Below are 12,516 nucleotides of genomic sequence, written 5' to 3'. Positions count from 1 at the left end.
TCAGTAATTTTCATCAATAGGATTGACTGGTTTAGGAGTGTGCACAGATCTGCATATTATTGTGATCCACAACGTAACAAATCTGGTAAATGCAACACCAAAGATTCCAAGCAACAACAGTGATCTGATACATTTTGATCACAACCAAACAGAGCAGATTCAGCCAACTACAACAGCCCAGAAAGGTCAGCTGTAACGGGACACTTTAACATAGCCAGCAGAATCCTGAGCTAGTATGCTGCTCTGACCATTCAATGATGAACTATGATATTCCAATAATGTAACTGTTAACAGGAAACAAGGGATAATTCTTCAAACCCAACATCAAGTCATGCTAAACCAGATACTTCTGGTTGGACTGGTACATCTCTTGGCCAGCTATTGATCTGGCATCAAGCTGAATGAATTCCATCAACCTCAATAATCAGGAGAGCCTCCCCTTCTACACGAGATTCCTCCTGAGCCTTGGTGCAAGATTGCAAATGAGACTTTCATGTCCAAGCACATGATTACATATTGATCAGGGACTATCTCGCCAAATTCGCTTTTGTGTGACAAATCAGGAAGTCACTAGTGCAGTGGTTGCTGACACACTGACTGCCACATTCAGTACGTGTGACATTCCTCAACTAATTGTGTTAAACAATGGTCTGGTGTTCCAAGAGGTGCATGAAATGAAGTGTTCAGCTTATTATTTTGTCGCAGCACTGTCCTCGATCTAATAGTTTTGCAGAGCACACTGTTTTTACTGTAAAATGCATGACCGTCAAGTATAAAGCTACATGCCAAGATGTTTGATAGCCATGTTAAATCTATGTTACACTCCTCAAGGCAATGCTTTATCTTCACTAACAGGAGAGGCAATGGCCTAATGGTATTACTGCTGGACTCTTAACCCAGAGACCCAGGTGATATTCTGTAGACCTGGGTTCAAATCCCACTACTGCAAATGGTGGAATTTCAATTCAATAAATGTCTGGAATTAAGCATCTATGATGACCAGGAACCAATTGTTGATTGTTGGAAAAACCCATCTGGTTCACTACTGTCCTTTAAGGAAGGAAACTGCCATCCTTACCTGGCCTGGCCTACATGTGACTCCAGATCCACAGCAATGAGGTTGACTCTTAACTGCCCTCTGGGTAATTAGGGATGGGCCATAAATGCTGGCCCAGCCAGTGATGCCCTCATCCCGTGAATGTTTAAAAAAACAACAGCTCTCATGTCTGTTTGGGAGACAGATCCAAGCCGTTCATCGCTCCCACACTTTCTTCACTCAGCTACATTGCAGCAGTGATACAAAAGCACAGTCAACATGTATTCAGTCACTTCTCCCAAACTGAACATGAATTAGAAGAGTTACTGATTGTTGTAAAACCACATGGGTTCGATGTGATGATGCGGTGTCCAGCTTGGGTCATAGGACGTTGTAACAAGGGTCATATCCTGTGAAAATATAGGGCAAAATATCCAAATGGCATATAATCGGTTAACTATCACAAAGGATAAGGACTCGAATACTGTATGTGACATGCTAGATACCAGCTGCATATCCATTCACGATGGCAGCACATTGCAGAGGGAAGCTGCACAGCCAAATGGAGATAACTGGCTGTGTCATACATCTATCACACTATGTAGAGATTAGTTATCTCTCTGCATCCTTGTATATGCTTACCAGAAAAGGGTTCCCATTCTTTAAAGAGAGATGGCAGGGGTAAGGGTGGGTTGGTGGAATGTTGTATGACTCCAGACAAGACCTATACCTGTAAGACAGTTAGCTGTCATTAAGACATTTGACATATACAGGTCCACATCTCATCTTCAGTCATCACAGTGGCTCCATCCTACTGCATTCCAGTCAGCGACATATGGTATAACATCCGTGTAATGAAGCCGTAACATCAGTATGCACAGAACCCAGACCAACCACATCCAAGTCTGAGATCTTAACAGTGATGTTAATAAACTTCAAGATATCTGTTTCCATAAGAACCCATTCTTAATGTATACGTTACATGAGATAACAAATAGGCAAGCACTTACACCACAACACACTTACAGTGCTGTCTGACCCAAGGAATCACATCAATTACATCCATAATAAGCATCCTAAGACTCCAAACAGCTAAAAATGTTTGCATCCCTTTCAATAACAATGAAACTAAATTCAATAGTGAAAACCAAAGATCCTAATTATATTGGCCAGGAATTTGTAGAGTTTTTGATGGTGATCACAGTGCTCACTGTCAGTACCACTTGGAAATTGTCAGATTTGAGGGAAGTTCTGAAGTGATGATCTGTCACTCACTGCTTTACCACAGAATATTCTATACACCCTGAGAACCACAACTCTGTGAATGATGTAGCAGGAAATTCCTCTTTTCTGCTCTCACATTGTGGTTAGAAACCCAATTAAACAGTTACACCCTGTTTGAGGTGATCCAAGTAATAATGGCTGTTGAACAACAGTTCTAGCCCTGAATAAAAATTACTGGACATTGTTTAAGCAAATCATATTGGAGGCTTTTAAGTCTAGCATGCTTCTAATTCACCACATTTGTATGTTCGAATCTTCATTCCACTTTGCCTAAAATTTTATAAAAGTTTTTTTTGATTCAAATACCAAATAAAAGAAAAACCAAGAACTGCAGATGCTGGAAATCAGAAACAAAGATCAGAAAATGCTGGAGAAACTCAACTTATCTGGCAGCATCTGTGAACAGAAGACAGAGTTATCATTTCAGGTCCAGTGACCCTTCATTTTCTATGAAAAGAAGCCATTCAATCCATCGAGTCTGCACCAATTCAAGCATCGTGCAGCCCCACCCCTGTCGGCCTGTTCTTTCCATGGCTAACCCACCTAGGCTACATATCCCTGGACACGCTGGACCATTTAGCATGGCCATTTTTGGACTGTGGGGGTAAACTGGAGCACCCAGTGGAAACCCATGTAGACCCATGCAAGATCATGCAGAATGTGCAAAAACCACATAGACAGATGCTGGACGGTGAAATGGAACCCAGGTCCCTAGTGCTGTCAGGCAGCAGTGCTAACCGCTGAGACACCTTGCTGTCCATGTATGGGCATTGGGCAACATTAGGATTAAACGTGCTTCTACATAATCATGCCAGGTGAGCTGAATTCCTGGAACAGGTAAGATCGAAATATTGAAGTTTGTGTTTTCTAGAAGTCATTAACACGTTATTGTTACCATTGCATAAGGATCATTTCTGCAAATGCCTCTGTATATCTTCTTCCAATCCCAATAACACCAGCTGTTCCAGAGCTGCTGAGAAACCTACACTTTGCAAAGATATATTCAATTCTGGTCTCCCTGCTACAGGAAAGATGTTGTTAAAATTAAAAGGGTTCAGATGTTGTCAGGATTACAAGCTGCCAGAGGAAGTGGTGGAGGTTGGTACAATTACGTCATTTAAAACACATCTGGATGGGTACATGAATAGGTAGGGTTCAGAGGGATATGGGCCATATGCTGGCAAATAGGACTAGATCAGGTTAGGAAAGCTGGTCGGCATGGACGAGTTGGACCGAAGGGTCTGTTTCTGTGTTGAACAATTCTGTGACTCTGTGCAGATTGGAAACCTGATGTGATGCAGAAGGATGTCGGAAAAATGTTTGCTTGGAAACACTCTTATAATTTCTCCACGTCAAAAACAGGAATCTATTCCTGCACATGTTTTCTAAAAGGCTGCTTTATTAAGCTATTGGCTGGACTGCACATGGTTGAGCAATAAAGCCACAATTCAAGGAGAGAGAAAGAGCAAGCACATTTGAATTTCTAACAGCAACCCTACAGATAAATATCAGTGTCAACAAAATAAAATCCATGGCAATGACAATGTGCAAAAATCCAATGATAGTAATTACCCTCAACATATCTAAATTATAGCTTTGCACCACATGCAGTTGGATACATTAAGGAGCTACCTTTACTGTACTGAAGACAGAATTGCATTAATTCACAATAAAACATCATTTGTTAGATATATAATTGGCATAATAAAAGATTACTGGGGATCTACACATCAGAAAATGATGGAAAATCACAGCAGACCAATTATTCAGAACATAAACTACAAGCTCATGCTACAGAAATGAATTTTCTCTCCACTGATATTTGACCAGGCAGCAATGTGCTGCTAACATTCTTTTCTTATTGTAGATATTGCCACATTTTCTTGTCTTTTTTCAGCCACCAGTCCTTGCTGTCAGATGTTCAAAGCAATTAAAAACAACATTGAATGGATTCTTTTTATAAAAGCAATTAGAAATCTACACTTGCAAACATTTACTTTAAATACTCTTTTCACACATGCTGTTACACATCTCTGGAACCAGGGGGACTAGAACATGACTCCTTCTGACACAGAGCTCGGTATGCTATCACTGAGAGACAGGACCGTAAAACAGGTTTGGATTTGCCACATTTCCATGACCATCACATACTCAGGTGAGACCTTAACACATTCCTTCTGACTCTGAGGTAGGGATACTACCACTGCAAGACTCCTTTTGTTCAGGACACACCCATGCTAATAAATCAGGCATGTTAATCAAACTGAGCGCCAAAAGCTGCAATGGAATTTTTACATGACAAATTCAGGTGTTCCACTTCAACGTTTATGTAATTGAGATAGTTCCATAGGAAAAAATCCAAAAATCATACCCCATGCGCCTTAGAGCTATTTCAAACCTAACACAATAACCGCCAAAGAAGTTCCTTTTTAAAAGAGGAGTGAATAAAAGGGAGGAAATTATAATTTTGTGAGGCTAAACAACAGTGAGGGAGAAAATGATTTCCAAAGACCAGTTAGCCTAACATCATTGGAGTGAAAGTGCTCAAGGAGAAAGTGAGGGCTGCAAATGCTGGAGATCAGAGCTGAAAATGTGTTGCTGGAAAAGTGCAGCAAGTCAGGCAGCATCCAAGGAACAGGAGAATCGACGTTTCGGGCATGAGCTCTTCTTCAGAATACAGTGAAAGTGCTCAAGCCTACTATAAAGAATGTGACAACTGCACATTTAGAAAATGCCAACAGGACTGTACAGCATTAGAAATCACACAACACCAGGTTATAGTCCAATAGGTTTAATTGGAAGCACACCAGTTATCGAAGCACTGCTTTTTAACTTTGTATACCCCAGTCCAACACCAGCATCTCCAAAACAGGACTGTACAGTGTCAGCATGGATTTGGAAAGGAAATTGTGTTTGACAAACCTACTGGATTTTTTTGATAGGATGTAAGTAGCAAAATAGAGGATGGGGAACAAGTGGGTGAGGTGCATTTGGATTTTCATAAAGTTTTGAATTAGGTCCCACACAAGAGTTTAATGTGAAAAGCCAAGGCACATTGGACTGGTTGGGATATTGTTGCATGGAATAAGAATTAGGTAGCAAACAGGAAACAGCTGAAATAAATGCGTTATTTTCAAAGTAGAATTTAATGATGAATGGGGTATCACAAAGACCAGCACTTGGGCCCCAGCTATTCACAATATAGATCAATTTGGTTGAGGAAATCAAATGCAATATTTCCATAGCGACACAAAAGAAGTAGGTGGAATTGTAAAGAGAATGTAAAAAAAGATCCAGTGTGATTTAGACAAGCTGAGAGAGTAGTCAAATGCATGGAAGGTGCAATATAAGTGTAAAGGTGTCCAATTCAGCAGGACAAGCAGACTGGCAGAGGTTTTGTTGTTGCTCCATTCAGATCCGACTGTATTTCTGATCTGGGAATATTATCAAGACATCCACTGTGTTGGCAGTGAAAATAGGGCACCCAAGTTCACAGATGTGGTGACAAACTAATTCTGATTCAGTGTGAGTGACTGTTGAGATCACTGACAAATTCATTGACAAAAAACTACATGAAAGCATCTGTATACCGTCATTGCTGGCACCAATGGAAATGTGCCTTAAGGTGCTGATACCAACTAAACTATTCCTCCAGTACGTAGTGTTAATCAATCTAACTTTATGACTTTGAGGTGAAGAAGGATAATTTGCAATGATCAGACAATTGGCAAGTCACAATATTTGACACAGCTGAAGTGCAAAATTCCTCAGTATCGTTCACATATCTCTTTATCTTTCGAAACTAGCTAAAATTTGTTTGTTTCATACTAAGTAATACCGTGATAATGCTATGGCTTTAACAGGTATATTTTGTCCTGGATTTTTCAATTAAGATTGAGACAGGTGCTGAGTGATCTGCTCAAGGCTATTAAAATAAACAATGTGAGGCCTGGGGTTTTTAAAAGTTGAAACAATAGAAGCAGCCCGAATGGGTGCGGTCAAGCTCCCACAGAACCAGGATTTTGTTAGCTTTCAACAGTTACTGGGGTCTTGAGCTGGATATGGAAGCTGTTATTCCCCTCTCTGTTGCAGCTAGAAGTTGGGGTTCTCTTCCTGCTGCTAGAATTGCATGTGAGGCTTAATTTGCATTTGCCAAGGGTGTTCATGGGATGTTACTATAATAGAACAGTTAATTAGTATTTACTACATTATTTCATTAAAACATTTCAATACAGTTACAGTTAAGCCAGTTTTGTTTTTATTTTATCCGTATTTAACTTGTCTAAAAAGTGTTTTGCTTGAAGTCAAGTAGTTTGACCAATCAAATTGCATTTGGGATGCAATGAGTTACACTTTAAGATAGACCCGAACCTTTTCTAAGTTGTCTTAATATATTGAGGGTGTTTGGTCTACTCCATAATACATTCACGATAACACTGGTTACTTTGAATACTGGAGAATATTTTTGATAAATCAATGTAAATTTGAGGACAATGAAAAGACCAAAAATTCAAATGATCCAGTTACAAAACACTGGATTAAGCCAACCAGCTGTCTTCAATGGAGTGCACTGACCTACAGCCCCTTGTAGATATTCTCCTGGTTAACCTGTTCAGAAATGTTATTATATACCTCTGGAGAAGGTAGGAATTGAACCCAGGACTCTCCGTCCAGAGGCAGGGATACTACCATAGCACCACCAATGCCCTAGTGGAGTGCACTGAGGATTCTTAGACAACATCAGGATCCAGTGTCTTCACTAGTCCCATGTGACTTGACAAACCTCATTAGATCAGAATCACAAACGCCTCCCTCTTATAGATCGATGCAGAGCTCCAGGCTCAATCAAAGGAAAAACTGAGACAAACAGGTTCTAAGTAGTTAGCACATTATAAAACTCGGCAGGGGGCCAATCTCACTAGTTGAACCCTACAAACTGAATTATAACTTAAGAATGGTAAATTAAGTTCAAGTTAGCCCATTACTCTGAAGAAAAACATATATTCAGCTGTATCAATTTATTTGCACTTTTGAAAGACTAGCCAGTTAGTTGGTTGCTGTTAGTCATGATCGTTCACTTCCAAAACACAACAGTCTTGTGTAAGATAAACAATGTCCAATGTTCATTATAGCTCTTAAAAACATTATGGTCAAAAGCAGCAGAACTGAAGCATGGATCATATAGCCCACTGACAATAGACAATAGACAATAGGTGCAGGAGTAGGCCATTCTGTCCTTCGAGCCTGCACCACCATTCAATATGATCATGGCTGATCATCCTTAATCAGTATCCTGGTCCTGCCTTATCTCCATAACACTTGATTCCACTATCCTTGAGAGCACTATCCAACTCTTTCTTAAATGAATCCAGAGACTGGACCTCCACTGCCCTCTGGGGCAGACTATTCCACACAGCCACCACTCTCTGGGTGAAGAAGATTCTCCTCATCTCTGTCCTAAATGGTCTACCCCATATTTTTAAGCACTGTCCTCTGGTTCGGCACTCATCCATCAGCAGAAACATGTTTCCTGCTTCCAGAGTGTCCAATCCTTTAATAATCTTATATATCTCAATCAGATCCCCTCTCAGTCTTCTACACTCAAGGGTATACAAGCCCAGTCGCTCCAGTCTTTCAGTGTAAGGTAATTCCGCCATTCCAGAAATTGACCTCGTGAACCTACGCTGTACTCCCTCAATAGCCAGAATGTGTTTCCTCAAATTTGGAGACCAGAACTGCACACAGTACTCCAGGTGTGGTCTCACCAGGGCCCTGTACAGCTGCAGAAGAACCTCTTTGCTTCTATACTCAATCCCTCTTGTTATGAAGGCCAGCATGCTATTAGCCTTCTTCACTACCTGCTGTACCTGCATGCCTATCTTCATTGACTGGTGTACAAGAACACCCAGATCTCTCTGTACTGCCCCTTTACCTCATTGATTCCATTTAGGTAGTAATCTGCCTCCCTGTTCTTGCCACCAAAGTGGATAACCATACATTTATCCACATCAGACTGCATCTGTCATGCATCTGACCACTCACCTAACTTGTCCAGGTCACCCTGTAATCTCCTAACATCCTCATCACATTTCACCCTGCCACCCAGCTTAGTATCATCAGCAAATTTGATAATGTTATTACTAATACCATCTTCCATATCATTAACATATATTGTAAAAAGCTGCGGTCCCAGTACTAATCCTTGCGGTACCCCACTGGTCACTGCCTGCATTCCGAAATGGAGCCATTTATCACTACTCTTTGTTTCCTATCAGCAAACCAACTTTCAATCTAAGTTAGTACTTTTCCCCCAATACCATGCGCCCTAATTTTGCTCACTAACCTCCTATGTGGGACTTTATCAAAAGCTTTCTCAAAGTCCAGGTACACTACATCTACTGGATCTCCCTCGTCCATCTTCAGTGTTACATCCTCAAAATGTAACACTAATTTGATTATTAACTAATCAAATTAACTAATTTGATTATTAACACTAGCTGGAATTAGAAGCTGGAATATGTTGAGTAGTATTTGGAAAAATTAGAGCAATATGATGCAGAAGGTAGCCATTTGGTCCATTGTTTGCACTGGCTTGTCACTTGATGAAGGAGCAGTGCTCTGAAAGCTTGTGATTTCAAATAAACCTGTTGGACTACCACCTGGGGTCATGTGACCTGACGTTTTGCACACACAGTCTAACCAGATTTAGACATCATTACTTTCTCTCTTACCCTGACGTCAATTACTACCTTACGATGTATTTCAGAGCTATTTGCCTCTTTAATCATTGCAGGCACCCTGGCATTAGTTCCTACTATTCTCTTTTGGGCCCTTCCCACTCACAAGTAAGCTAGTCTAAACCATCCCCAGCAAACACCCTGCTAGAACACAATAGCTCTCACTGTCTCCAGCAGTCATTAATTTTCAAAAATGACCTACACATTTACCAACTGTTCAATTTTACATAGCATTAAGAGAACATGAAAATAAATGTTCCCCATATGAGTAGCCTTAAAGAAAAATGACCAGCATGGCAACCTGTCTCGGCAGTAAATCTCCTTACTTAGTAGCAAGCTGCACACGCAAAAAGCCTACTCTAAGAAGTAGCGTTTATGTAGTTTAAGTGGGTCTACTTTTCAGAAGAAAATTATGGACAGAGATTTGATCTTTCAGAAACCTGCCAGAACGCTGACAAAAGCAATTTCACATTTTAGCTTAAATGTTCCCTCTCAGATATCAATTCACTTAGAGCAATGAGACAGAACCACCGACAGGGTCTCGCAATTAATAAACCAGCTTTTCTATTACAGACAGGTCCTTACAATCTCTTCTAAATAATCACCATAATAATCAATTTGAATAATCAAAGAACACAATGGCATTACTCTTGACATGAATAACATTTTTAAAGATTAAAATCAAACCTCACATGGGAGCAGAGTCCTTTCTTCCTTACAGTAAACTTCCTCATAGTGTGGACACTTAATCTTCAGGATTATGAATAGTTCTAAAAACCAAACGAAAACAAGTGGCCACCATCGCCATGATTGGAACTTAATCTCAGTGTAAGCATGACTTCAGCTTAAATTGAAGGTAAACAGACTGCATACTCCTTTTGATTTCGTGCCTATTGGGAATGAAAATAAACTAGCCCAATTAAAAAAAAATCATACTGCTACATGGAAGCAGAATAGGAACATAGTTGTGGGGTTAATGCATCCCAGCACCCTGCAATCTCACTCGCTAGTCAGAATCATTAGGGGCAGAATGAGGTCATTCAGTCCATCACACCCGCCCTGGTTCTAAATATGCTGCCTCTGTGCCATTCTCCAGCCTCTGCCCCATGACCCTGTACATTATTTCTATTGAAACAATCATTTTAACTGTGACGATAAACTGAAACAGAAGTTAGTTTGCCAGAACAGAAATACCAAGAAAGTTTTGGAATGTGAGAATCATGTGCTGCATTTTATTGAGTTGCCTTAAGACAGTTATCTATTAGTACCATATATCAAAATCCAAGATGGTAATCTGTACCTGTAATTCACCAATCACATTAACTATACTCTATGCAATCACATCCATGAAATGTGGCCCGTTACTTTCTGGGTTTTTCCTGTCTGCACCTGTTACCTTACGCTGTTATATTTTAGTGTCATCGACCACAGAATCATAAAATTCCTAAGTTGTGGAAACAGGCCATTCAGCCCATCGAGTCCACACTGACCAACCAAAGAGCATCCCAGACCCACTCTCCCTACCCTGTAACTCTGCATTTGCCACGGCTAACCCCAACTAGCCTACACATTCCTGGACACTATGGGACAATTTAGCATGGCCAATCTACCTATATCTGCACATCTTTTGACTGTGGGAGGAAACCAGAGCACTCAGAGGAAACCCACACAGACACAGGACAATTGTCACCCGAGGGTGGAATCGAATCTGGGTCCCTGGTGCTGTGAGGCAGCAGTGCCAACCACAGAGCCACTGTGCTGCTCTTCCCAGTATTTCGCACAGCCCAATGTTACTCTTTATTATTCTCACAGATGCCTACATCTCTGCGTCTGTTTAAACCCTCCCAAACAAAATGAGTTACAGTCCCTGCAAGAAACTCAGATCCAGGTCTGCTCAGGTGCAGCTTTATCCAGCTTATACAAGTGCTACCTCCCAAGACTTGGGCCCAGATAATTGGCCATCTTTTTTTTGAAACCACTAAGTCAGAAACCAAGGCTTCCTTTGATTGTTGGATATTGCCTGGGATGGAGCATTTCAATGATGGAGAGAGACTGGATAAGCTCAGGTTGTTTTCTTTGGAACAGAGAAGGTTGAGGGAGGGGGGGGGGGGGGTCCTGATAGAGGTGTAGAAGATTGAGGGCCATAGACAGGATGGATAGAAAGCAATTGTTCCCCTTAGTCAAATAGAAGGGTCAATAACAAAGGGGCATAATTTTAAATTGAAAGGCAGGAGGTTTAGTGAGGGTTTGAGGAAATGGCTTTTACCCAGAGAGTGGTGGGGGTCTGCAATGGACTGAGGGAATGAAGTAGGGTGGGTAGATAGCTGAGGCAGGGAACCTTTCAACCTTTTTAAAAAATACTTGGATGAGCATTTAAAATGTCAAAACATTCAAGGCTGTAAACTGCAAAGTGGGACAGTGTAGGTAGTAGAGTATTTTTGGAGGTACAGAATCGATGGGTCAAAGGGCCTTTTCTGTTCTGTATGATTCTATAATTCTAACTCGGTCAAAGCAGACTTGTGTGTGAGCCAAACCATTAATCCCAGGCAAATAAATTCATGCAAGGAAATAAACTCATTGTGAATTTATGAACAAAAGTCCTTACTTCAGATTTTCAACTATTTTTAATCAATCATGGGCCGCTTTTTAAAAATAACATTCAGGCCAGCATTTATTATCCATGCGTAATTGCCCAGAAGGCAGTTAAGATTCAACCACATCACTGTGGGTCTGGAGTCACATGTAGGCCAGTTTGGGTAAGGATGAGTGATTGCTTTCTCTGAAGGTCATTAGTGAACTAGATAAGATTCAATAGCAGTCGGTGATTACACAGGAGCCATTAGGCTTACTTTTGTTTACTTATTTTGAAAGTACAGATTTTCATTGAATTCAAGTTTCATCATCTAAGCACAGCCTTGGAGTAAAGGGAAGACTTTTTAGAACAGGGATAAGGAGAAACTTCTTTAGCCAGAAAGTAGTGTAGCTGTGGAATTCATTGCCATAGGAGGCTGTGGAGGCCAGGTCATTGAGTATATTTAAAACAGAGATAAGTTCTTGATTGCCGAGGGGATCAAAGGTTATGGGGAGAAAGCAGCAAAATGGGATTGATAAGCCTATCAGGCATGACTGAATGGCAGAACAGACCGGAAGGACCGAATGGCCTAACTTCTGCTCCTATGTCTTATGGTCTCATCTGTCAGGCTGGGAATCAAACCCAGATTTTTGAACATTCATCAGTATCCTTATGAAACAGAAACCTAGAAGATAACGGACTCTAGCATCTTCCACACCACCTATGTCAGACTCACTGGTCTTTAATTCCCTAATTTTTCTCTATCTTCTGTTTTAAATAGTGAAGTTACATTAGCTGCTCTCCAGAGTGTAAAGAAACTTGGAAGATGATCACCAATGCATCCATTATTTCTAGGGCCACTTCCTTAAGTACTCTGGGATATAAAT

The 12,516-nt window shown here is 40.7% G+C and overlaps 1 protein-coding gene across 7 annotated transcripts in view; it reads right to left on the bottom strand.

The window, feature by feature from the left end:
- LOC122563483 (polycomb protein SCMH1-like) overlaps positions 1–12,516 on the bottom strand; it is a 204,065-nt gene that overhangs the window by 157,658 nt on the left and 33,891 nt on the right. Inside the window, exon 2 of one of the 7 annotated variants that reach the window (XM_043717259.2) lies at positions 1,679–1,766. The exons of the other annotated variants lie outside the window; for them this stretch is intronic. The gene's annotated coding sequence lies outside the window, so the exon portion shown is untranslated. The remainder of the gene's footprint in view (positions 1–1,678; positions 1,767–12,516) is intronic. 7 annotated transcript variants of the gene reach the window in all.

Source organism: Chiloscyllium plagiosum, unplaced genomic scaffold (assembly GCF_037043375.1).
Source record: "Chiloscyllium plagiosum isolate Xiang-an unplaced genomic scaffold, Cpla_swu_hap1 HiC_scaffold_30, whole genome shotgun sequence".
NCBI classification, from domain to species: Eukaryota; Metazoa; Chordata; class Chondrichthyes; order Orectolobiformes; family Hemiscylliidae; genus Chiloscyllium; species Chiloscyllium plagiosum.
This window is presented reverse-complemented; position numbering and strand designations above follow the sequence as displayed.